The sequence below is a fragment of the Ovis aries genome, chromosome 25, assembly GCF_016772045.2.
Source record: "Ovis aries strain OAR_USU_Benz2616 breed Rambouillet chromosome 25, ARS-UI_Ramb_v3.0, whole genome shotgun sequence".
Classification (NCBI taxonomy): Eukaryota; Metazoa; Chordata; class Mammalia; order Artiodactyla; family Bovidae; genus Ovis; species Ovis aries.
In genome coordinates, this window is record NC_056078.1 from 27,848,169 (window position 1) to 27,873,746 (window position 25,578).

General features: G+C 37.9%; 1 protein-coding gene across 2 annotated transcripts in view; it reads right to left on the reverse strand.

Moving 5' to 3' along the window:
- MICU1 (mitochondrial calcium uptake 1) overlaps positions 1-21,839 on the reverse strand; it is a 234,422-nt gene extending 212,583 nt beyond the window's left edge. For both annotated transcript variants that reach the window (XM_015104425.3, XM_012105260.4), the window contains exon 1: positions 21,789-21,839. The gene's annotated coding sequence lies outside the window, so the exon portion shown is untranslated. The remainder of the gene's footprint in view (positions 1-21,788) is intronic.
- Between the last annotated feature and the right edge of the window lie 3,739 nt (positions 21,840-25,578).

Genomic DNA, 25,578 nt, shown 5'->3' on the forward strand with positions numbered 1-25,578 from the left:
TAATGCTTCTAACTGTTAATTTCTAAAACAGCTTAAAATAATTACTCTGAACCAAAAATTTAAAGCTGAAAATAAAAAGCTATTTTCAATGTCCTGAAACACAATATATTAGACTTGAATAACACAATTACACATGATTACGTTACAAAAAGGCTTGTGCAGGATAAGAAAAAACACATCAGAAGGAATATTTTTAAAACCAGTATGGACATAAAATATTTTTATCAACATGATCAACAACTTAATGTAATGAACATATAACAGAATACTGAACAGTTTCATATTACACATTCTTTTCAAATACACAAAAATATTATAGAAATTAACCACATGAAAAACATCTGAGTTTTACATTTAAAAGTCAAGTGACAGTGGAAGTGCAAAGTTACACATGAAGGACTGACCAAATGTTGATAAATAACAAAGCTGGGTAATGGATGGATAGGGGTTCTGTATATTAAGACAATCAAAATATTGTATAGGTTTCAAAATTTTCGTAACAAAAAGTGTTTAAAACTTGATTATAGAAGTTCTGGCTCCAATTAATATGAAGTGGGCACACTCATTCCTTCCTGTCTGTCTCACTGAACACAACTAAAAGCCCTGAAGAATATCTATCTGAGGACTCTGAAAAGTAAATGCTAACAGGCAGAATGGAAAAGGAAATAGATCCTAAGGTAATGCTGAAATGGCAATGAGTTTCCCAATTTTTTCCTCTGGTCTCTCCATGCAAGAATTCCAACTTAGCCTGACATCAAACATGTGCACTTGATGCAGACAGGAAGGTCTCCAAGAGCCATTTATTTCTGGTTTGATGAGTAGGAAAAGTAACTTCCATGAGTAAAAAAGAGTGGGAGAAATTCCCTGGGTTTGCATATGTGTGTGTGTGTGCCTTTGTTTGTTTTCTCCCACCCAAGCAATAAAGCATTCCTACAGTAGTGCCGAGGAACCAGCAGTTGGTAAGTCATCTAAAATCAGAAAAAAGGAAACAAATTTTCTAACCAAAGAAACAGTGCCCCAAGAGCTCTGGGGCATCTCTTCTACTTTTCTGTCCTCTGGTCATCAGACCCAGGAGGCTGATACAGTTGAATTATATGACAGGGTAAAGTGAAAGTGAAAGTGAAGTCGCTCAGTTGTGTCTGATTCTTTGCAACCCCATGGACTATAGCCCACCAGGCTCCTCCGTCCGTGGGGTTCTCCAGGCACTAATACTGGAGTGGGTTGCCATTTCCTTCTCCAGGGGATCTTCCCAACCCAGGGATCGAACCCAAGTCTTCCGCATTGCAAGCAGACGCTTTAACCTCTGAGCCACCAGGGAAAGGAAAATTCTAGGCTTGAATTAAAAGAAAAGCAGTCCTTGGGACCAATTAAGCGTTGGGGATATCACAGAAAAGGGGAGCTCAATCAAGTGAACCCATAGGTTCCATATGATCTCCTGAGCTCACCTCCAAGGTACACATATTGATTTTATCTTAAGCAGCACAGCAAAGGATCTATGAACTAAGGTATAAGGTAGACCTTATTCTATAAGGTAGAGTATAAATGGTTAGACTTCATCTATATAAAGTTCAAAATCAGACAAAACTAAGTGTTTAAGGATACACATAATCATGATTATCATCAAAATTCTGGAGGATAATTTATCTCCTGAAGAGATAAATTGTTTTAGCAACTAAGGTTCAAGACTGGCTTCTGTGTGGGGCACACAAGGGACAAATATGGATAGCACTGCAAAGGCTAAAAATACTGATGTGACATTATGCAGCTCCAATCCATAAAAGGTGGGGTGGAATGTGCAGCCTGAACCTAAGAGGCCAACTGCTCACTAAAGGAAAAAACCCAACATTCTTTACAGGATTTAAATAAGGTTTGCAGAGTCAAAATATGATATTCTAGGAGAATTCTATGCCCACAGACCTGCTCTAAAAAACTACATAAAGTTCTTTAAATAGAAAAACTATATAATATTGGAGTTATGGGGAGGGAGGTGGGAGGGGGGTTCATGTTTGGGAACGCATGTAAGAATTAAAGATTTTAAAATTTAAAAAATAAAAAACTAAAAAAAAAAACTATATAATATTGGAGAGAAACCTGAAAATTCAGGAGTGAAGGAAAAACAACAGAAATTGTCTTTCATTGTTCCTGAGAAGTAACTTTTACCTTTGTTCCTTTGTATGTAATATGTCATTTTCCCTCTGAGTTCTTGTTACTTGGTGTATATTAGCCTGGTAGCAACAGGTTTTCCGTTGTCCCAGGATAACTACAATTTTCAGCAGTTACCTTGTGCCACGGGATCTTGTGCATAGGGCTTTCTCAGTGACCCTGTCTCTTCTTCCTCAGATGTAGACTTCTCAAGATCTCAGCTTCTGACAGTTTCCTGCCCCTCTCCCAGCCGTTGAGATTTTTTTCTTTTTCTCTCCTCTAGACTCAATGGATTTTACCTATGTTCTGAGGTGAGATATAAAATAAGTCCAACAACATGAAGCTTTGCATGCTAAAGCGCTTCAACTCTGTGTGACCCCATGGACTATAGCCTGCCAGGTTCCTCTGTCCATGGGATTCTCCAGGCAAGAATACTGGAGTTGGTTGCCACGCCCTTCTCCAGGGGATCTTCCTGGCCCAGGGACTGAACCTGTGTCTCCTCCATCTCCTGCATTGGCAGGGAGGTTCTTTACCACTAGCATCCCTTGGGAAGATGTGGACCAATAGGAACTTTCACACTTGATGTTGGAACTGTACATTGGCTTAATCACTTTAGAAAACTTTGACATTATCTTGATAAATAGAAAACATGAACACCTTTAACCCTGCAATTTTTTTTTTTTTTTTGCTATGCTGAGTCTTTGTTGCGGTCTGTGGGCTCTCTTTAGTTGTAGCACTTTGAGCTTCTCTAGTTGCGGCACCGGCACACAGGCATAGTTGCCCTGCGGCATGTGGGTTTTTAGTTCCCTGACCAGCACTTGAACCCATGTCCCCTGCACTGGAAAGCAGATTCTTAATCAATGGACCACCAGGGAAGTTCCTAACCCTGAAATTTTACTATAGAAAAGTTCAAACATATTCTCAGATTCGAAGAAGAATGTTCACAGCAATCGTGTTTATAATAATCAAAACTAGCAACAACTCAAATGTTCATCAACAGTTAAAAGGATAATAAACATGTCCTAATTCCTAATACAGATAAAAGAATAAACAGGGATTCATGTCATGGTCATTCATGTGTACCTTAATTTTTTATACACTTTTACTTCAAAATAAATCATTTTTTAAAAGGAATTACTAAATTAACTTTGGAAAATTTACATCCCCCTCAAAATGCTTTACAAGTAACACACGATAAGCCTCATAAATATAATGTTCATTGGAGAAGCATATCATAAAAGGATATAAATGGTCAGACTTCATCTATATAAAATCAGACAAAACTAAGTGTTTAAGGATATACATAATCATGATTATCATCAAAATTCTGGAGGATAATTTATCTCCTGAAGAGATAAATTGTTTTTAGCAAATTATGTTCAGAGACTGAGACTGTCTTTGCCAATAAATTATTTAACCCAGGTTCACTGCAGGAATTACATGATAATATGTCACAAGCCAACAGCATACAGGATAGTCTCTTTATAAGTAAATAAAGAAATAACATACTCCAAATCAACGGTAGACTGCTTTGGATAGTTGATTCAAATGATTACACTATTTTTCCAGACAAAGAGATGAAAAAATAAAAGTCCAAATTTAGCCGAGGGAAACCTTTTTAGGAGTTGGTTTTCAGAAGAGTCAGCTTAGCCAACCAACAGCTGCCAGTGCAAACTGAAATCCCTTGTTGCTAGAGCTGGATGTTAGTGGAAGGAAGGCACCAGTGTTGGCGGACAAGACGATCTCCTTCACAGGATGACTGCAGTTTTCATCACTGCTGGCAAAGAGCAGCCTCGCTACAGCACGTCTTTGGAGAGCTATTTTAGATCAGTAAAGAGTAGCCTTGCCCAGATTGAACATTCTCAGTAAGTCCTCTCAAGTTCTTGGTATTTAAAATTTAAATGTTCATTACGACATAGTCACTCCTCCACATATTCACATCAACAAGCACTAAGCAGCACAAAAATTTTGATGCCATCATCTTGACACAGCCTCCCCAATGTAAACAAATACCCCCTTAGATCAAAACAATTTCAGTTAAGCTATAAACAAGTAAATGAAATCATAACAAGCCAACACACAACAGGCTGTGTGATCAAGGAAGGGCATATCGGGGACTTCTGGGGTGATGGAAATGTTCTTTTGGCCTGAGTGATGCTACCTACATGATTCACTTTTAAAAATTATTATTTAAAGTGTACATATCTGTTTCACGTACTTTTCTTTATATATGCTATATGCCATAGCTTTATATGAAATATACAATATAAAATTTTCTTAATGATACTCAACCATTCAAAAGCTAATATTAGACTGAGTTAATCTACTCATACAACAGAACACACCTAAATGGCCTATATAAACCTACAACCATAACCTCATTCACAATTTGCTAATCATTGAATTCATTCATTGTTAAGTCTGTTTGCTTTGCCCATGAAGTGTAACATGGGAATGTATAGCAAAAATAGTAGTTGACTAAATCTAACTTTAGAAAACACTGAGATTGATTCCACAAAGTGTACATTTTTTAAGGAAAACATAAGTTTTCGATCAACAACCATATATACCATAGAAAAAAGAATATTTTATGGGTTTCCCAGTGGCTCAAACAGTATAAGAGCCCACAATCCAGGAGACTCAGGCTTCATCCCTGGGTTGGGAAGGTCCTCTGGAGAAGGGAATGGAAACCCACTCCAGCATTCTTGCCTGGAGAATTCCATGGACAGAGGAGCTTGATGGGCTATAGTTCACAGGGTTGCTGTGAACTGTAGAGTCAGATGGGGCTGAGCAACCAACACTTTCACTTCCACTATTTAAATTAAAAGCTCTAAATCCTACTGTGATGTAGAAATGATATCTGAAGACAGAATGAAGGAATCAATATTTTAAAAGAATATCACCTTGCATTTTCAGAGAACTTTATATTTTAAAATGCTCCAATGAATACTCTTCCATTTGCATTATACTCAATTTCCAGAAATGGAAAATGGGGTACATGATTAAAATGTCATAATAATTCCATGTCAGAACTCAACTGTGAGTCCGTGACGTTTCTCAGAATCTCATTCAACAGCAAAGGACTGGTCAGCAGTACAGGCCAATCTGTAAGAATAAGATATATTTCTGCCAAAGGAAGTCTCTTTCTACATAAATAACAATTTCAGTGGAATTTTTTAGCATTCACAGCAACAGACATCTTTATTGATATTCTTTTATAAGAATCTGTCTATATTTATGTTCTCTCTAGAAACAAACCTGTTATGCTGACAGTAATATTAGATATTTCACAGGCTGCTTTTCTTTTTTTTTTTTTTTAACCTTTACTTCAATTTCTATTTACCCAGGTACTCCTTTTTTTTAAGACTTTCACTTATTTACTTGATTTGTTTTAAGACTTTCACTTATTTACTTGAAGATGTTGTTTTAAACTTTGGGATTTCATTAAAACAAAACTATTGCTGTTGTTCAGTCAGGTCCCACTCTTTGTGACCTTATGGACTGCAGCACGCCAGGCTTCCCTGTCCTTTACTATCTCCTTGAGTTTGCTCAAACTCATGTCCATTGAGTCAATGATACTATCCAACCATCTTATCCTCTCTCACCCTCTTCCACCCTCTTCTCCTCCTGTCCTCAATCTTTCCCAGCATGATGAGTCTTAACCAATGAGTTGGTTCTTTGAATTAGGTGGCCAAAGTATTGGAGCTTCAGCTTCAGCATCAGTCCCTCCAATGAAAATTCAGGGATGATTACCTTTAGGACTGACTGGTTTGATCTCCTTGCTGTTCAAGGGATTCTCGGGTGTCTTCTCCAGTATTACAGTTTGAAAGCATCAATTCTATGGTACTCAGCTTTCTTTGGAGAAGGCAATGGCACCCCACTCCAGTACTCTTGCCTGGAAAATCCCATGGACGGAGGAGCCTGGTGGGCTGCAGTCCATGGGGTCGTGAAGAGTCTGACATGACTGAGCGACTTTCCTTTCACTTCTCACTTTCACGTATTGGAGAAGGAAATGGCAGCCCACCCCAGTGTTCTTGCTTGGAGAATCCCAGGGACGGGGGAGCCTGGTGGGCTGCCGTCTATGACCCGCACAGAGTCGGACACGACTGAAGTGACTTAGCAGCAGCAGCAGCTTTCTTTGCGGTTCAACTCTCACATCTGTACATAACTACTGGAAAAACCATAGCCTTGACTATACCTTTGTCAGCAAAGTGATGATCCTGCTTTTTAATATCCTGCTGTCTAGGTTTGTCATAGCTTTTTTCCCAAGGAGCAAGCATCTTTTAATTTCTTGGCTACAGTCACCTTCTGCAGTGATTCTGGACTTTCACTTATTTACTTGAAAATGTTGTTTTAAACTTAAGAATTTAATTAAAGCAAAATTAGAACATCACAAAGTTCTACTAAACATGTATATAAATTTGTATTATATATTTTGTTTTGTTCTGCTTTGTTTTAATAAACTGAGGCCCAGACAGTTGTGTCTAACTCAGGGTTATCTAGCTAGTTAATTAATTTTAGATACCAGACCTTACTAACTCAACCTCTTACTGTCCATTAATTTTGAAGTCAGTAAGGCCTGTATTTCTGACTTTGGCAACTTTGTGCTTCCATAAAACAGGGATAGTAACACTTACTGCAAAGAACTTTAAGGAGAATTACATGAGAAAATGCTTATAAAATGCTGAGCACAATACCTAACATGCAGTGACTGATGAAAAAATGTTTGTTTGGAAGGTAACAGAATGCTGCTGACAGTGATAATTAAAATAAAAACTATTTTGCAACATAAATTTCACTAAAATGTTACATAAACACATAACACCTAAATATATTCCCTTTAAAGAAAACATTTATGCAAAGTATCACTACGAACAAAGCTAGTGGAGGTGATGGAATTCCAGTTGAGCTGTTTCAAATCCTGAAAGATGATGCTGTGAAAGTGCTGCACTCAATATGCCAGCAAATTTGGAAAACTCAGCAGTGGCCACAGGACTGGAAAAGGTCAGTTTTCATTCCAATTCCAAAGAAAGGCAATGCCAAAGAATGTTCAAACTACCGCACAACTGCACTCATCTCACATGCTAGTAAAGTAATGCTCAAAATTCTCCAAGCCAGGCTTCAGCAATACATGAACCGTGAACTTCCAAATGTTCAAGCTGGTTTTAGAAAAGGCAGAGGAACCAGAGATCAAATTGCCAACATCCGCTGGATCATGAAAAAAGCAAGAGAGTTCCAGAAAAACATCTATTTCTGCTTTATTGACTATGCCAAAGTCTTTGACTGTGTAGATCACAATAAACTGTGGAAAATTCTGAAAGAGATGGGAATACCAGACCACCTAACCTGCCTCTTAAGAAATCTGTATGCAGGTCAGGAAGCAACAGTTAGAACTGGACATGGAACAACAGACTGGTTCCAAATAGGAAAAGGAGTACGTCAAGGCTGTATATTGTCACCCTGCTTATTTAACTTTTATGCAGAGTACATCATGAGAAACGCTGGACTGGAAGAAACACAAGCTGGAATCAAGATTGCCGGGAGAAATATCAATAACCTCAGATATGCAGATGACACCACCCTTATGGCAGAAAGTGAAGAGGAACTAAAAAGCCTCTTGATGTAAGTGAAAGAGGAGAGTGAAAAAGTTGGCTTAAAGCTCAACATTCAGAAAATGAAGATCATGGCATTTGGTCCCATCACTTCATGGGAAATAGATGTGGAAACAGTGGAAACAGTGTCATACTTTATTTTTGGGGGGCTCCAAAATCACTGCAGATGGTGATTGCAGCCATGAAATTAAAAGACGCTTACTCCTTGGAAGAAAAGTTATGACCAACCTAGATAGTATATTCAAAAGCAGAGACATTACTTTGCTGACTAAGGTCCATCTAGTCAAGCCTATGGTTTTTCCTGTGGTCATGTATGGATGTGAGAGTTGGACTGTGAAGAAGGCCGAGCGCTGAAGAATTGATGCTTTTGACACTACGGTGTTGGAGAAGACTCTTGAGAGTCCCTTGGACTGCAAGGAGATCCAACCAGTCCATTCTGAAGGAGATCAACCCTGGGATTTCTTTGGAAGGAATGATACTAAAGCTGAGAGTTGACTCACTGGAAAAGACTGTGATGCTGGGAGGGATTGGGGACGGGAGGAGAAGGGGACAACCCAGGATGAGATGGCTGGATGGCATCACGGACTCGATGGCCGTGAGTCTGAGTGAACTCCGGGAGTTGGTGATGGACAGGGAGGCCTGGCATGCTGCGATTCATGGGGTCACAAAGAGTCGGACACGACTGAGCCACTGAACTGACCTGAAGACTCTAATCATAAATCTATTATCTATTGTTGCTATCTAATCAAGGAAAAGGACACTTGTTTTCTTCTAGTCTAAAAACCATTTCAAATCCATGGAATCACTTCACCATTTCTAAGAAATCTTGTATTTTGACTCAAAACTATCTATTACAACAAGAAAAAAAATGAACAACTCAATTAAAAAACAGACAAAGGATTTCAATAGATATGTCTCCAAGAAGATATACAAATGGTCAACAAGCACATGAAAAGATGCTCAACATTATTAGTCATTAGGGAAATGGATATTACCAAAAAAACAAAAGCAAACAAACAAAAAGGAGAAAATGACAAGTGTTGGAGAAAATATGAAGAAATTGGACCCTTGTACACATTTGGTACAAATGTAAAATAGTGTGCCACTATGGAAAAGTCAAATGTAGAATTACCATGTAATCTAACAGCTGCAACCCTAAGCTTATATCTAAAAGAATACATAGCAGCACTATTCACAATAGCCAAAAGGTGGCAAGAGCCCAAATGTCCATCAACAGAAAACCAAAGTATGTTGTGTACATATAATGGATTATTTGGCCTTAAACAGAAATGAAATTCTGATACATATTACAACACAGTAGTCAGATTCTATTTTTAGCTTTGGGTCCTTTGAATTCCCCTGTATCCCTTCTGGCAGCATGTCATGCAGCTATAAATAAACTTCATCAATGTACTTTATGGAGCTGCCTGCTTTGTTTTTGGTCTCAAAGTTTCTTCTTAGTCCAGAAGATACTATTCAGTATCTCTGCCTTCTAACATGGGTCAGCAGTAGGCTTCTAGTAATTAAGTTTGGGGGGATTCAATAGTTATATGTGGATTTTCAACTGTTTAGGGTTGAGGGGGTATTGGTGTCCCTAACCTCACACTGTTCAAGAGCCAATCATAATTACCAACCTACAAAGAGGGCACCAAAAAACGTATATACCCAGACTCATTCTCCACCCTCTGTCATTAGCCAAACCCTACTGGATACCAGAGAGAATGGAGCATAGTGTGTAGTCCATAAAGGTCAGCTTCCTGGAGCACAAAGTAGGATGGAGAAGGGTAAAGTAATAGTGGGGGCAAACAAAGACTATCTTGTACAACATAACCCACTACTTTACTGCACATGTCTATTTTACTATACAAAAGGAAGAATCAAAATAAATGTATTTTTCAGTATAAATAAGTTCCTGTTGCCATAAAAAGTAGGGCAATCGATGGGTTAAAAAGACAAAGGCTTTTGTTGTTATTTGAAAACAAAAGGAAACTCACACATTTTGACAAAAAGATTCAGTACACAGGCTGCCACAATCAAGAGCATTCAGTACACAGTCTGCCACAATACCCTTGCAAACACTGAGATGAAATATGAAGAAAGAAAAAAAGATCAATATAACAAAATATTAAGCACTAAAAGAGACATCAGAAATTTTCAAATTTTCAGTATGAGAGGACAAGCCAGAGAGGATGATACTTCAAGCAAGTTCATCAAGATGACAAAGATACTTAGTAGCAAAGTTGGAAACAAACCAGTCCTGTAACTCCTTGTCTCATTCTCTTCCCACCATAGACTATAGAAATAAAGCTGGAAATGCTTCATATTCGGGAAACTGACTAGTAAACAAGCTAAATAATCACCACCCAGATGCACAGGTTAGAATGTTTCTTAAAGTAGAACCCTATGTTTCCCACAATAACAATATTCTGCCCTCTATCCTCTTAACCAAAAAATTACACTTCATGAATCCTAACACACATAGTACACACAGAACCTAGAAGCTGAACAGAGACCTTAATCTGAGCTTAAAGAAAACATGCAGTTAGGAAAGAAATTATCAGTGAATTGACAGCCATTTTCCTATAAAGCATGAAATTAAAACCTCTGGGTTAATCCAGAGGAGTCATCCAACGCTTTGACAGTTGAATTGCTCCTTCAAAATCTGGGGTATACATGAAGAATGCATACTCCATTGGTCTGGATGAACACAAAAATCACTTCTTAAGATGCACACTAATTGCATACTTAGGAAAATAACAAAATAAGAATGCAGTATCTGGAAGACAAAGCCCATAAAATCAATTATAAAGAAAAACTAATTTTAAAAAAGGAAGGGGAAAATAAAAGTATTAAGGATTAAAGTAAATTACTTACAAAAGTAAAAGCAAATTTAAAGTGGCTTCTTTTCCAGAAAATAAAAATGTAACATCAAACCTTTGCAGCTCATTTAAAAACTTTCAAACACTCAAGAATACTACTATGAACATCATACCTAAACTGAACAATTAACATTTCATCTATTTTCTTCATCTATCTATCTATCTATGTCTATCAAGTTAATTTTTAAACTCACCACTTCAAAGTTACAGATATTAAAACTCTATCCCTAAGTATTTCAATAGTATCTTCCTATATAGCTACAGTACCATTGTCATACTTGCTGCTGCTAAGTCGCTTTAGTCGTGTCCGACTCTGCAATCCAACCAGGCTCCCCCGTCCCTGGAATTCTCCAGGCAAGAACACTGGAGTGGGTTGCCATTTCCTTCTCCAATGCATCAAAGTGAGAAGTGAAAGGGAAGTCGCTCAGTCATGTCAGACTCTTCACCACCCCATGGACTGCAGCTCACCAGGCTCCTCCGTCCATGGGATTTTCCAGGCAAGAGTACTGGAGTGGGGTGCCATTACCTTCTCCAATTGTCATATTTACTCAACAGCAATTTCCTAATATCTTCCAATACTATTAATAGTACATATTCAAACTTTCATAAAACATATAGATGGTTTTTTCAAACAAGGATCCACACAAAAATGATGTACCTTTGGTATTTTCTGAAGTCTCTCTAAAATAGTTTCTTCACATATGACCTTTTTCTCCCCTCACAACCCTAATCTTATTAGCTATACATAACATAAAATTTGGAGAAGGAAATGGCAACCCACTCCAGTAGTCTTGCCTGGAAAATCCCAGGGACGGGGGAGCCTGGTGGGCTGACATCTATGGGGTCACACAGAGTCGGACACGACTGAAGTGACTTAGTAACAAAATAAAATTTATCCACATCCAGTAGAGTGTCCTTTATGTATTATCCTTGTGCACTACTAATGGGAATGTAAGATGGTGCAGCCACTACAAAAAATAGTACAGCAATACTTCAAAAAATTAAACAGAATACTATATGATTCAGCAATCACACTCTGGTATATATATCCAAAATAACTGAAAACAGGGACTTGAATAAGTCTTTGTACATCCATGCTCATAGCAGCATTTTTCACAACAGCCAAAAGGCAGAAACAACCCAAGTGCTCATGAACATGAATAGGTAAACAAAATGTGGCATATAAGTACAATGGAATATTCAGTTCAGTTCAGTTCACTCGCTCAGTCGTGTCCGACTCTTTGAAACCCCATGAATCGCAGCACGCCAGGCCTCCCTGTCCATCACCATCTCCCAGAGTTCACTCAGACTCACGGCCATTGAGTCTGTGATGCCATCCAGCCATCTCATCCTGGGTCGTCCCCTTCTCCTCCTGCCCCCAATCCCTCCCAACATCAGAGTCTTTTCCAATGAGTCAACTCTTCTCATGAGGTAGCCAAAGTACTGGAGTTTCAGCTTTAGCATCTTTCCTTCCAAAGAAATCCCAGGGCTGATCTCCTTCAGAATGGACTGGTTGGATCTCCTTGCAGTCCAAGGGACTCTCAAGAGTCTTCTCCAACACCACAGTTCAAATGCATCAATTCTTCGGTGCTCAGCCTTCTTCACAGTCCAACTCTCACATCCATACATGACCACAGGAAAAACCATAGCCTTGACTAGACAGACCTTTGTTGGTAAAGTAATATCTCTGCTTTTGAATATACTATCTAGGTTGGTCATAACTTTTCTTCCAAGGAGTAAGCGTCTTTTAATTTCATGGCTGCAATCACCATCTGCAGTGATTTTGGAGCCCCCCCAAAATAAAAGTCTGACACTGTTTCCACATCTATTTCCCATGAAGTGATGGGACCAGATGCCATGATATTCATTTTCTGAATGCTGAGCTTTAAGTCAACTTTTTCACTCTCCTCTTTCACTTTCATCAAGAGGCTTTTTAGCTTCTCTTCACTTTCTGCCATAAGGGTGGTGTCATCTGCATATCTGAGGTTATTGATATTTCTCCTGGCAATCTTGATTCCAGTTTGTGCTTCTTCCAGCCCAACGTTTCTCATGATGTACTCCGCATAAAAGTTAAATAAGCAGGGTGACAATATACAGCCTTGATGTACTCCTTTTCTTATTTGGAACCAGTCTGTTGTTTCATGTCCAGTTCTAACTGTTGCTTCCTGACCTGCATAACCTTTAAGTCTTACATTAAGTGAAACACATCAATCACAAAAAGGCAAATACTGTATGATTCCACATACATGATGAACCTACAGCAGAAACAGAAAATAATAAACTAAGGCCAGAGATTAGTGGGGAGAAGGAAGTAGAGTTATTTTTTAATGAGTATCAAAGTTTTCTGTTTGAGAAGAAGAAAAACATTCCAGAAAAGAATGGTGGTATTAATTGCACAACAGTGCAGATACACCTTATGCCTCTCAATTGTATACTTTTAAATGTCTTTAAATGGTAAATTTTTAAAAACAGTGGTAAAATAGACACAAAATTTACCATTTTAAGGTTATATTAAATATATTCTCCACATTATGCAATCATAGCACAATCCTAATTTTTTTAACAGGACACCTGAATTGTATTTCTCAAACTCTGGATTTATATAATGGCTGCCTTGTAGCATGGTTTAAATATTTCTCTACTCCTTTTATTTCCTGTAAACTAGAAGTTACACCTAAAAGTTTGATCAGAGTAAAATTAAGTACTTTTAGCAAGAACTCTTCATAGATAATTTTGTATATTCATAAGCCTTGGCTTAAGTTTTCTTCTTCCAGGTCTAACCTGCCATTAAAGTCAAGTCTGCCTTTCATCTCAGCCACTGTAGTTTCCACCTATAGCTTTGCTTCTGTTGTTGTTCAGTTGCTAAGTCGTGTCTGACTGTGACCCCATGGCCTGAAGCATGCCAGGTTCCTCTACCCTCCATTATCTCTTGGAGTTTGCTCAAATTCACATCCATTAAGTTGGTGATGTCATCTGTATCTTCCATGTTCCTAATTAACACATTCAATCTTTCTGCTATTTTTTTAAGCATATGGAATACAGTTATAAAAAACTGTTTTACCCCCCCCTTTCCACTAATTCTATCACCTATGTCACTGCTGTTTCAGTTTTTTTCTTTTTCATTATGAGTCATATTTTCCTGCTCCTTTGCATGTCTAGTAATTTCTGATTGGATGCCAGACACTGTGAATTTTACATTTTTGGGTGCTAGATATTTTTGTATTCCTGAACCTATTCTTGAGCTTGGTTCTGGGACACGAATAAATTACTTGGAAAGAGTCTGACTGTTTCAAGTCTTGCTTTTAAATTTTTTAGGCTAGGCCAGAGCAGTATTTAGTTTAAAGCTAGCTTAAAGCTACTGAGGCAAAACTGTTCAGAGTACACAAGTCCCCATTTACTTGCAGTTTGGCTCTTTGTGGTTTCAGTTACCCATGGTCAACACTGATCCAAGAATATTAAATGCAAAATTCCAGAAATAAACAATTCAAAAGTTTTAAATTGTGTGCTCTTCTGAGTAGCCTGATTAAAAATCTCACTGTCGTGTTCCATGCCCCATTCACTGTCCTGCCAGCTCCCCATGTGAATTATCCTTTTGATTGCCTTATTTGATCCTCAATAACTCTGAGGTTTCTCTGATCCCAAAGCCATTGCTCTTAACCATTATGCTTCCTTACCATTTCAGGAATTATTAGGATAGGAAGTCAAATGATATCAACCTTAAGTTGAAAATCAAATTATGAAACTACTTAATTCAAATGCTATCATAAATTAAAAGCCTGAGAAAATCAGTAATGCTGCTTTATTTGAAACAGATTACAACAGAATCTACTTAATCATTTTTAAAAACACAATTTTCAAATCTAAATGAAAGTTTTATTTGAAGAACATGACTGAAATGAAAATGAACTATCATCTGAAACTAGAAAATGTAGATTTAAGTGTATTTATAGTATTCACAACAGTTCTGTCAAATAGAATATGTCAGGATGAAAGAAATGTTTCATATCTGCACTGTTCAATACAGTAGCCACTAGTTATTTTGGCTACTAAGCATATGAAACATCTCTAGTAAAACTAATAAACTGATTTTAATTTTAATTATCATAAAATTTAATTATAAGTCATCTGTCTCCACCACTAGACTGTGAGCTCCTTAATGAGTGGAATATGTTTTAGTTCTCTCTTTCTAGTGCTTAGGCACATATTAGGAAGAGAAAATAACTGATGTGTGGCAGAACGTGTGGACAGAATTTTCTAGGAATGTCCAAGTAAATTCTCTAAATGCATCAGTCTGATAAAGGTTACAGAGTGCAGACTTAATCTATTAAATTATATCCTACTTCTACTCTGATTTTTAAAGCAGATAAAATATCGTAATTACTCATTTATTCACCAAACGTGTTCTGAGCTTGTATATAAGACAGGTACTCTGTTAAGTGTTCAGGAGACGATGGCAAATAAGCCTTGTTTATGGCATCAAGAATCACTCATTCTCTAGGAAAATACATACAACTGCTCCACAAAATAAGGAGAGTATTTTTTAAAAAATAAATATTACGGGAACCACCAAGGCAAATAACCACCTGAGAGTGGAGGGAAATACACAAATTGAAGAACAACTCATTAATCTAATCTGAAGAGGAATAATAACTCAGACAGTTGGAAGATGGTAGGATGGTGAAGAGGCATTCTAAGTACAACAAACAGCCCAAGTAAAGACATAATGACACAAAAAGGCACAGATCATATGGGAACAAAAAGTAGTTCACTATGACTAGAACATAGGAGAAGGGACAGGAAGAAAAGGTAGAGAGATCAAGTTACATTACAGCTAGATTCTAATGCCCTTCATGTGCCACGTTACAGAATGCTCACTTAATCCTACTAGGATAGTGGACAAATTTCACATGTTTAGTTTTTAAAAAGGTAAACTTTAGCTTGCTGGTTTAAATCCAATAACTCCAATGAACAAACTTTAAAATGAAAAATCTGAACTGTAAGTAGAGCTTATAAATAGACATCAATAACTGTCTGACTCTGAACAAGCAAGATTATTAAGATAAGCATTTTAAGTTTTAAACGACCAATTTAAAACTTAAAATCATTTTGAAGGAAAATGCAAACCTTACTTGTATGCCTCACATGAATGATAAGGATTTATCTCTTAAAGATTTCCATGAAGTTTCCTTTTTCTCATACTCAGTATCCTTATCTTAAATTTATTATTGTTTGTGAGGAATCTTTACAATTTGCAAAAAACAAAACTGATTACTCTGTTAGTTTAGGGGGGAAAAATTAATCCAGTTCTAGCTGATTATTTTCTCATTAATAGGGCCAACACTTCTCCGCCCAATACAGCAGTATTTAAACTCCCAACCCCAGATCACTAATGATATTTGATGTCAATCACTTATCACAATTGTTCAGTTCCATAGTTGCCTCTTCCGGTTTTTCAAGTAACATTCTAAACTGCTATCTCTTCCACCTGCAGGTGTCCAGTATATCATGTTCTCAAAGTATTACTTTTTTGCAGGAGTATTATCCCAAACTTTTCCTTTAAAATAAAAGCAAATCCATTTTTATCATTTGAACCTATTATTTAAAGTAACCATAAATTCTGCTCTGAACTTCCAAAGGTGCTCAATGCCTAGCTCCCCTTCTATAGTGAAGGAACAAGCTATCTTCCTCTTAATGACCTTTACTGAGCTCAGAGTTTGTGTAAAATTTACTCAATACATTCCCCCATCCTGACACTTACACTTGAAGTAAGCAGTTTTTATTTTTGTGTGTTTTTTTTAAGTATAGTTGATTTGCAATGTTGGGTTAGGTTCAAGTGTACAGCAAAGTGATTCAGCTATACATAAATATATTTTTTAAGATTCTTTCCCACTATAGGTTATTACAAGATACTGAATACAGGTCCTTGATATTTATCTATTTTATATTTTAGTATGTATCTGTTAATCCCAAACTCCTAATTTATCTTCCCCCACCACCTCACTATCCCCTTTGGTAACTCTAAGTTTGTTATCTATGTCTGTGAGTCTATTTCCGTTTGTAAATAAGTTCATCTGTATCGTTTTTTTTAGATTTCACATACAAATGGTATCATATGATACTTGTCTTTCCCTGTCCTACTTCACTTAATACAATAAACTCTAGGCCCATCCATGTTGCTGCAAATGGCATTATTTCATTCTTTTTTAGAATGGCTTAGAAATATTCCACAATACACACACATCCCACATCTTCCTATCCATTCATCTATCATCATCTATCAGTGAACATTTAGGTTGCTTCCATGTCTTGGCTATTATAAACAGTGCTGCTATGAACACCGGGGTGCATGCATCTTTTTGAATCGAGAGTTTTCTCCGGACGTGCATTCAGGAGTGGGACTGCTGAGTCATCTGGTAGTTCTACTTTGTTATTTAAGGAAACTCCATGTTGTTCTCTTCAGTGGCTGTTATCAATTTACATCCCCAACGATAGTGTGGGAGGGTTCCCTTTTCTCCACGCCCTCTCCAGCGTTTATTATTTGTAGATTTTTTATTTTTTGGCCATGCCCTACAGTTTGCAGGATCTTAGTTTCCCAACCAGGGATTGAACTTGGGCCCATAACAGTAAAAGGGCTGAGTCCTAATCACTGGACCACCAGGTAATTCCCTAAACTTTTTAATGATGGCCATTCTGACCGGTGTGAGGTGATACCTCATTGTAGTTTTGATTTGCATTTCTCTAATAGTTTGTGACATTGAGCATTTTTTCATGTGCCTGTTGGCCATCTGTGCATCTTCTTCAGAGAAATGTCTATTTAAGTATGCTCATTTTTCAATTGGGTTGTTTTTGGATTTTTTTGATATGAAGCTGTGTAAGCCTAAGCAATCTTTACAAATTGGGCAGTCTGCTAATAATTGTGTAGCTTAAACGAAGTTTTCTAGTTTATTGCTATATATGCAACATGGAATTTAAAACCCGCTAAAATCTAGACAAACTGAACGAAGAACTTCATTAATTCCTCCAATATCTATATAAACTCTCTGGGCTAAACAGTCTCAAGTTGGGAAAATAAATTCTTTCTAGACATTATTTTTTGTTATTGTCACTGTTAACAATCACATTTAGGGACTTCCCTGGTGGTTCAGCAGCCTAGACTCTGTGATCCCGATGCAGGGGGCCTGGCTTTGGTCCCTGATCAGGGAACTGGTTCCCACATTCTGCAACTAAAATTCCATGTCCACAACTAAAAAAAGGTCCCGTGTGCCACAGCTGAGACCTGGCGCAGCCAAATAAATAAATAATTTAAAAACAACACAACAATCACATTTATGAGAATCTGCTAAATCCCAGGCACTTGGCATATATTAATTAATCCTCAAAAAATCCCTATGATATATTACTATTTTCATTTGCAAATAAACTCAAATTCTGAGAGATTAAGTAACTTGCTCAACATCAAGAAGGGAGGGAGTTGAGTTTTAGAATAGAGACCTGCCTGCCTCAACTAAAGCCTGTGCCACCAGTGTTAGCTCAAATGACCACTGAATTGAGCTACTAACATGTTCTAAATGAAAACAAGAAAGTGGAGTAAACAAGACGTTGCATCAATTATATTTTCTCTTAAAATATAATGAATCATCAGAATAATCCATAAAGATACGAAACAAGACACTAATGTTAACTATAGTTTTAAAGCTGACACTCAGTAACAGCAATTAGTGACAATTATTATTTATTTTTTAAACAATGCTCAAAATTAAATAGTTTCTATACAGAGTTTTGAACATGAAATAATTAAAGAATCAAGTATGTAATCATATTTACTACATATATTTAAATATTTAAAACATTTATTTACTATTTATAAACTGCAGTTTATATAATCAAGTTCACACACCACAAAAAATACTTACCAATATTCAGTTTTAACAAATTGGCCAAATATACAATATATTTAAAGTTGGAAAATCTGAGTACTCCAGAGCATGGGTACTTCTACATGTAATAACAATACAAATAGGTGCACTCAAAGAGTTCAAATTTCAAGTTCTATAAATTAATAGTAGACATTTTAAAAAGGAAAAATCAACATGCAAACTGTAAAAAATAATTTATATCAGGAAAGGAAAGCAGTTAATTTTATAAAATACATGTAAAATTATTTTTGGAGAGGGCAATGGCACCCTACTCCAGTACTCTTGCCTAGAAAATCCCATGGACAGAGGAGCCTGGTGGGCTGCTGTCTATGGGGGTCGCACAGAGTTGGACACAACTGAGCGACTTCACTTTCACTTTTCGCTTGCATGCACTGGAGAAGGAAATGGCAACCCACTCCAGTGTTCTTGCCTGGAGAATCCCAGGGATGGGAGAGCCTGGTGGGCTGCCGTCTATGGGGTCGCACAGAGTCAGACATGACTGAAGCAACTTAGCAGCAGCAAAATTATTCTAGTGAACATCTGCTATTACTACCTGCCCAGCAATCTTTCTCCCTTCTCCAGGAAATGACGCTTCAATTTTCCTTTGGGAACTATATGTCACCTACCCTTAATTCATGTGCTTTTGAACTGTATCTCCCTCCATCCTACTCCACAGTGGGAAGAAGATCCAATTCTGACCACCCACGGCATTCCATCTGTCTGGTCACAGAGACTGTCTCTAGGATGGGCCTCTAAGTAAGGCCACAGAGTAGTTTGCTATTGTAACAGAATTCTGTTATAATAGAATCAGAAAAAGGGAAGTTTTCTCTCTTTTGGAGTTTCTGAGGTTGTAGGATGTAAGCCCAGTGCTATCAATGCCATCTTTCCCAGGGAGTCTGACCCCAAACTCAACTTTTCCACATTGATGCCCAACCCAAAGCAAGAGGAAGTAGTGGTTACCTGTTGGCATGGGAAAAGATAAATTAGGATTTCAAGTTTCAGTGTTATATTTCTTATTATGTTTCTATTTTTCAAAAATAAACATATATTACTTTTATAATAGGAAATATAAAATATTTAAAAATACTACCCCTGTACTTTCTTCTCAATTATTCTGAGATAGCAATATTTAATGTCTTAAAAAGCATTAGTAATTTTCTCAGAATTTACTTAAGTGAGTAAAAATCTACTTAAAAAGAATCAACTTTTTCCCTTAGCATAAAATCAAGCAATTTTCCTTTCTGGTGGGGGGGGAAAAAGTTGTGAGTAAACTTTTTTAAAAGTTAGTTCTCTTTTAAAGGAAATATTTTAAAAAATTATACTCAAGGGACTTCCCTGAAAGTCCAGTGGTTAAGACTCCATGCTTCCAATGTAAGGGGTGTGGGTCCCATCCCTGGCTTGGGACCTAAGATTCCATGTGCCACACAATGTGGCCAAACAAAAAACTCCACTCCATGTGGAAAAAAACTGGTAAACATTTAGCAAGTGTTGCAGTCATTGTAAAAATTGGTCAAGAGGGAAAAAGTGGCCAAATTAGGTGTAATAACTTTGTCAATTACTCAGTTCTATATTTCTGAATAATATAAAATCTGAAGGGTCAATTAAGTCTTTCAGTTATTATTTTACATAATACTCCATTACAGGATAAATTACATACCATTGTTAAACACAGGAAAGTCAGTCTCAAGAGTCACCTCTTGGGAATGCAAAGTCTATGTAACATAGTAAATGTTCTCTATTATGAACGAAGATAGCAAAACACTCTTTTGTTCTCTTGCTCATATTAGTTTCTGTCATTTTCCTTTTCTCCCCAGGTACACAACCAATCCCTGAATCTTTACTTTTTGTTAGCATTACTTTGTGTCATAACCTTCAGTAAGGTCACTGAGGGCTTCCTATGTGGTTCAGCGGTAAAGAATCCACCAGCAATCCAGGAGACACAGGTTAGATACCTGGGTCTGGAAGATCCCCTGGAGAAGGAAATGGCAACTCCCTCCAGTAATCTTGCCTGGAAAATCCTATGGACATAAGAGCCTGGTGAGCTACAGTCCACTGGGTCTCAAAGAGTCCCACACTGAGCTACTAAAAGGACACTGAGAGCAGCTGGAAGCCACAGCCACGTTTTCACAAACAAGGGAGCGAGTTCTAAAAAGGTTTTAGGATGAGACAATATTTAAGAAGCTCAATACCTTAGGCAACTCCAAGAGGATAATGGGACGGTCAACCTGGACAACACCTAAGTCTCAAGATGCTGACATTTTATTAATTTGTCATATCGTTTAATGAAACCGAAACTCTCCAACAAACTGTTTCATTCCTTTCTCCTGCTAGATAGATCACATTCACCTGTGACTCAAAGGAATATTTTACCATAAACAAAGGTATACCTGAGAAACTGCCTCCAAGTTCACAGACATATCTACTTATAAAACAGAAAGTAAATATGTCTTTCCAAGTACCACAAAGAAAATAAAGTATTTTATTCTAGTCCTAACTATAAACTGGTTATTCTACATATACTTGCAAATATCTACAATACTTTTTAGGCATCTGAAAGAGAAGATAAAGAAACCATAATACTACACAGGGAGGAACTCATAAAATACGGTTTAAGCTCTTCTTCCAACATTTTTACACTGAGTCAATAACGCCCGGCTCATTCTCAAAACATCGTATTGTGGGCCAGGATAGGATAGTGAGAAGGAAACTTGAGACTGGGTAAGACACTGGGAAAGATAAAAACTGAACGGTTCAGGAAACCTGCACTTTGTTTTGTCCCTTCAGGTCCCCCATTTATTTTTCCACTTTTGTCATTTCAGTGATTAAAACTTCCCCTCATGAGAGACCTAACTATAAACTCCCCCACCCACTTCCAACCACATCCCCAGATGCTAAGGATGGTCCCTGGTCGCCTGAGGGAGGAGGGACGTCGGCGCTCAACTGAACCCTGCCGCTGGGAACTCGGAAGTAGAAGTTCTCCCGGGACAGGCAGAAGGGACTGGGTGAAGTGAAGGAAAGCTGAGGAAGCGAAGCAGGCAGGACTAAGGACTGGTCTCAAGCCCCACTCTGGACACATCAGGGAGAGACAGCTGTCCCGCTAGACCAGAGAAGTCGCCTGACCCCAGAGCAGACAAACGGCTGACCCCAGAGGTCTGGTCTCTAAAGCTGTTTCGCATCCCCCTTCCTTTCGTCTTCCCTAAAAGGCTGTCTCCTCAAACCTTCACTGTCCCAGGACTCACCCGTCCACGCCTGAGCTGCAGTTGCTTCTCCGTCAAAAGCCGCCCACCTCTGAAAACCATAGAGACGAAGAAACAGCCAAGACAAGCCTCCACTTCCACCACCCACCCTCACGTGACTCTCCTAGTCGCTGGGCCTTTCGGGATCGTGGTGAAATACGTGTGGGAGGAGCACGGAGGGAAAGGGGTGGGGAGAGGCCCGGAAGCAACCCGCCCCGCCCGGACCCCGCCCCGGCCTCGGCCCCGCCCACTTCAGTATTTAGGAGCGAAGGTAAGCTGACGCTCTCTGGTTTTTTCTCTGCGCATTCTACCTCTATCGCCCTCACTCACCGACACACAAGGCATATAGGAATCTGTTAAAAAAGAGATGTATTGTGCTTGTTGCCACCTCGTTGATACCTTTTTCGTGTTGGCTAAGCAAAAAGGAGTCAGTGAAAAGAGAATTGGACCACAGTGAGTTGGAAATTATTTTCGAGCTGCATTTAGATTTAGGCATCTGATAAAATTTGCCTATTTCCTGATTTTGAAGTGTTTTTTCAACTTAACCTCCTCACCGCTTCTTTTAGTGTTTTTTTTTTTAAGTGTTCTCTTTGCAAACTAATGTTATTGAAGAGTTTCGTCACTGATCTACTAGTAGCATGTTTTTCTCTGATGTTCCTATCAGAACTGAGGCTGGAGAGGTGTCCCCTCTTCTGCTGTGGAAACAGAATGACAGTATTTTGATGATGATGTGAGAGAAGTTTTAAAGAAAAGTTTCTTCAAAAATTTCCTTAAAGCTATAGAAAAAGCTACCACAAATAGAACTATTAATATCATTGGATTCGGTGAAGTAAGTAGAACAACTATTTTCTGCATTTCTTCTCAGAGGACTGTCCCTCCGCTCTACCCTAAGAACGACACATTATTGTGTTCACGGCACTGCGCTCGCACTTTACAAGCAACCCAATGTTTGTTTACAACCATCCTGCAGATGAAAACTTTTTATTCAGTTGCAGGCTAAGACCCCGAGGTAATGAGCAAATGCTAGAGCTGACACAGACCTAATCTAAAGATCACCAAGGACGTCTTAAGCAGTTTTCTTCAATCTGCTGTCCTCTGGATCCGTTTGCCTCAGGAGTTAGGAATCTTGGCTGATTTGCTTCTTAGCTATCAAAATGTGCCTATTTCTTTCTATTTAGAGCCTGTAATCTGTTAAATGAAAAATCTAAAGACATCCGTCCCCGTTTACTAGCAGGCACTTAGCATGGTATCCTTCTCAGGCAGCCCATCCATTCACGCTGATTATGGGCATTTCAAGTTGTGTCATAGGTTAGTATCAAAAAACACTGTGGGGGCTCATGGAATCTTAACTGGTAGCTCGGTCAAGTGTTTCTCAGAACAAGAAAAAGAAAGTTATCAATACATAAATTTTGGACAAAGATCAGTTATTAAGAATTGGTAAAATTCAATCCTGGTTTTAGTCAAAATTTGTCTAGGGACTTCCGTGGCTGTCCAGTGGTTAAGACTCACAGCTTCCAGTCTTCCTGCAGGAGCGAGGGTTGATCCCTAGTGGGGGCTATGTGCCATGTAGCCCAGCCAGATTAAAAAAAAAAAAGTCTAAATTTGTCTATATAAAACTAAATGACCTGTTCAGGTAATTATTAAATGTCATGTAAAAACATAAGTCACAGATCTTAAACTTTTTAGTTTCAGGACCCCTTTACACTCTTAAAAATTATTGAGAACTCCAACAACTTTTATATGTTACAACTATCAATACTTGTCATGTTTTAGAAATTAAAACTTGAAAATTTTAATTTTTTAGTCATTGAAAAGAGCACATTGTATGTTGACATAAATAGATATTTTAGAATAATAACTATATATTTTTCATGCATCATGGTTTTACTTTTCTTTTGATTTTTTAACGTGAGGTTTGTAGAAATAAGATGATTCTCGTTCTTTTCTTCTTTAATCTGTTTCCATGAGTGTGTCTGTGCACAGTTAGTCAATCAGTCATGTCTGACTCTTTGCAACCCCATGGGCTGTAGCCTGCTGGACTCCTCTGTCCATGGGGATTCTCCAGACAAGAATACTGGAGTGGGTTGCCATGCCCTCTTCCAGGGGATCTTCCCAACCCAGGAATTGAACCCAAGTCTCCTGCACTGCAGGTGGATTTTTTACCAGCTGAGCTACCGGCAAAGCCTAATCTGTTTCCATATCAGCCATCAAATAGCCACTGGAAAGCTCCACTGTACTCTCAGAGAATGAAAGTGATAAAGGCAAATTACAGCTTATTGTTATTAGGAAAAAAGTCTTGCCCTAACAGATCACCAGAAAGGACTCAGGAAACCCCCAGGAGTCCATGAACCATACTTTGAGAAGTCTGTTTTAAACCATACAAATGTCAGCTACTTTAAAAAACAAACAAAAACTATCATCAAGCAGAACATTTAGGGGAAAGAGGGACAATACAGAAGAGACAATACAAACAATTTACAAACTAGACCAGCCTTGTAAATGTGAGTACTCTTTCTCCATTTTCAGGAGCATAGATTAAGTTATCAAAATTCAGGGTCATAACTGAACACAACTGTATTTTGCATTAGAAACCGGTACACCAATCCAATATTGTCTTTCTACCTGCCTGTTATCCAAGGTGGTTCCTGTCACATGATACATAATACCACTAAAGTAGGTTTATATTCCCTGCACAAATTAAGACTCAAATAAAGTTTGAAGTTAAAATTCTTTTCGTAAACATATATTGAATGTCTACAACATGCAAGGTTCCTAATAGGTGCTGGGCTTATAAAATTTTATAAGCACAGTTCCTGTCCTTAGACAACTTATGTATATATAATAAGACTTAAACCCTGGTATAAATGTATTTTTGCCACATTCAGTGGTTCCCAAATGAGTTTGACGATCAACTGTCTCAGAATTATCTGGGGAAATTTTAAAAATACATATTCCTGGCTTAAGAGATATGATGTTAAAGTGAATCAGGATGGTGCTCAACAATTTGGATTTTTTTGAAGTGACCCAAGTGTTTCCATATAATAATGGGTCTGGAAATGAATACAAAGTACATGCAACAAAAAATGAACTAGGTCTTTGTCCCTAGTACTGTGCTCAGTAGTTTTAGACTCTTTTGCAACCCCCTGGACTGTAGCCTGCCAGGCTCCTCTGTCCACAGGATTTTCCAGGCAAGAATACTGGAGCGGGTTGCCAGGCCCTCCTCTAGGGGATCTTCCCTATCCAAGGATGGAACCTGTGTTTCTTATGTCTCCTGCCTTGGCAGGTGGATTCTTTACCACTGGATTCTAGCCACCTGGAAAGCTTGTCGCCAGTAGTGTGACACGTAAAATATGATCTCTTTATTTCATCTTCAATATTTCAAAAGTGTATTATTGTTTGAAGACCTTGTTATCAAGAAACAGAGTAAATATTTAATTTCATTCAGTTAAAATAGAAATTGACATACTTATTTCAAACATTGTATAGTTCATCTGCCTTTATCACATGAAAATAATGTGAGATATTACCATAGCAGTTTGCATCACATGACACGACTGTAAGAAGCAAAACATCTTTTGCAACAAGAATCTGATGACAAAATGTTGTTTTATAGAGCTTTGATTAAATTCCTTCAAAATGAATTCAATGAAATGCCCCATGTTCCATTACGCTTATCTTTAGGATTCCACAGATGATAGTATTTCAAAACTTATACAGTTTTTCTTCATAGTTTTCTTTTGAGGATATGTTATGTTTAAGGAGCTATTGAGAGACTTATGATCCATAGTTTCTG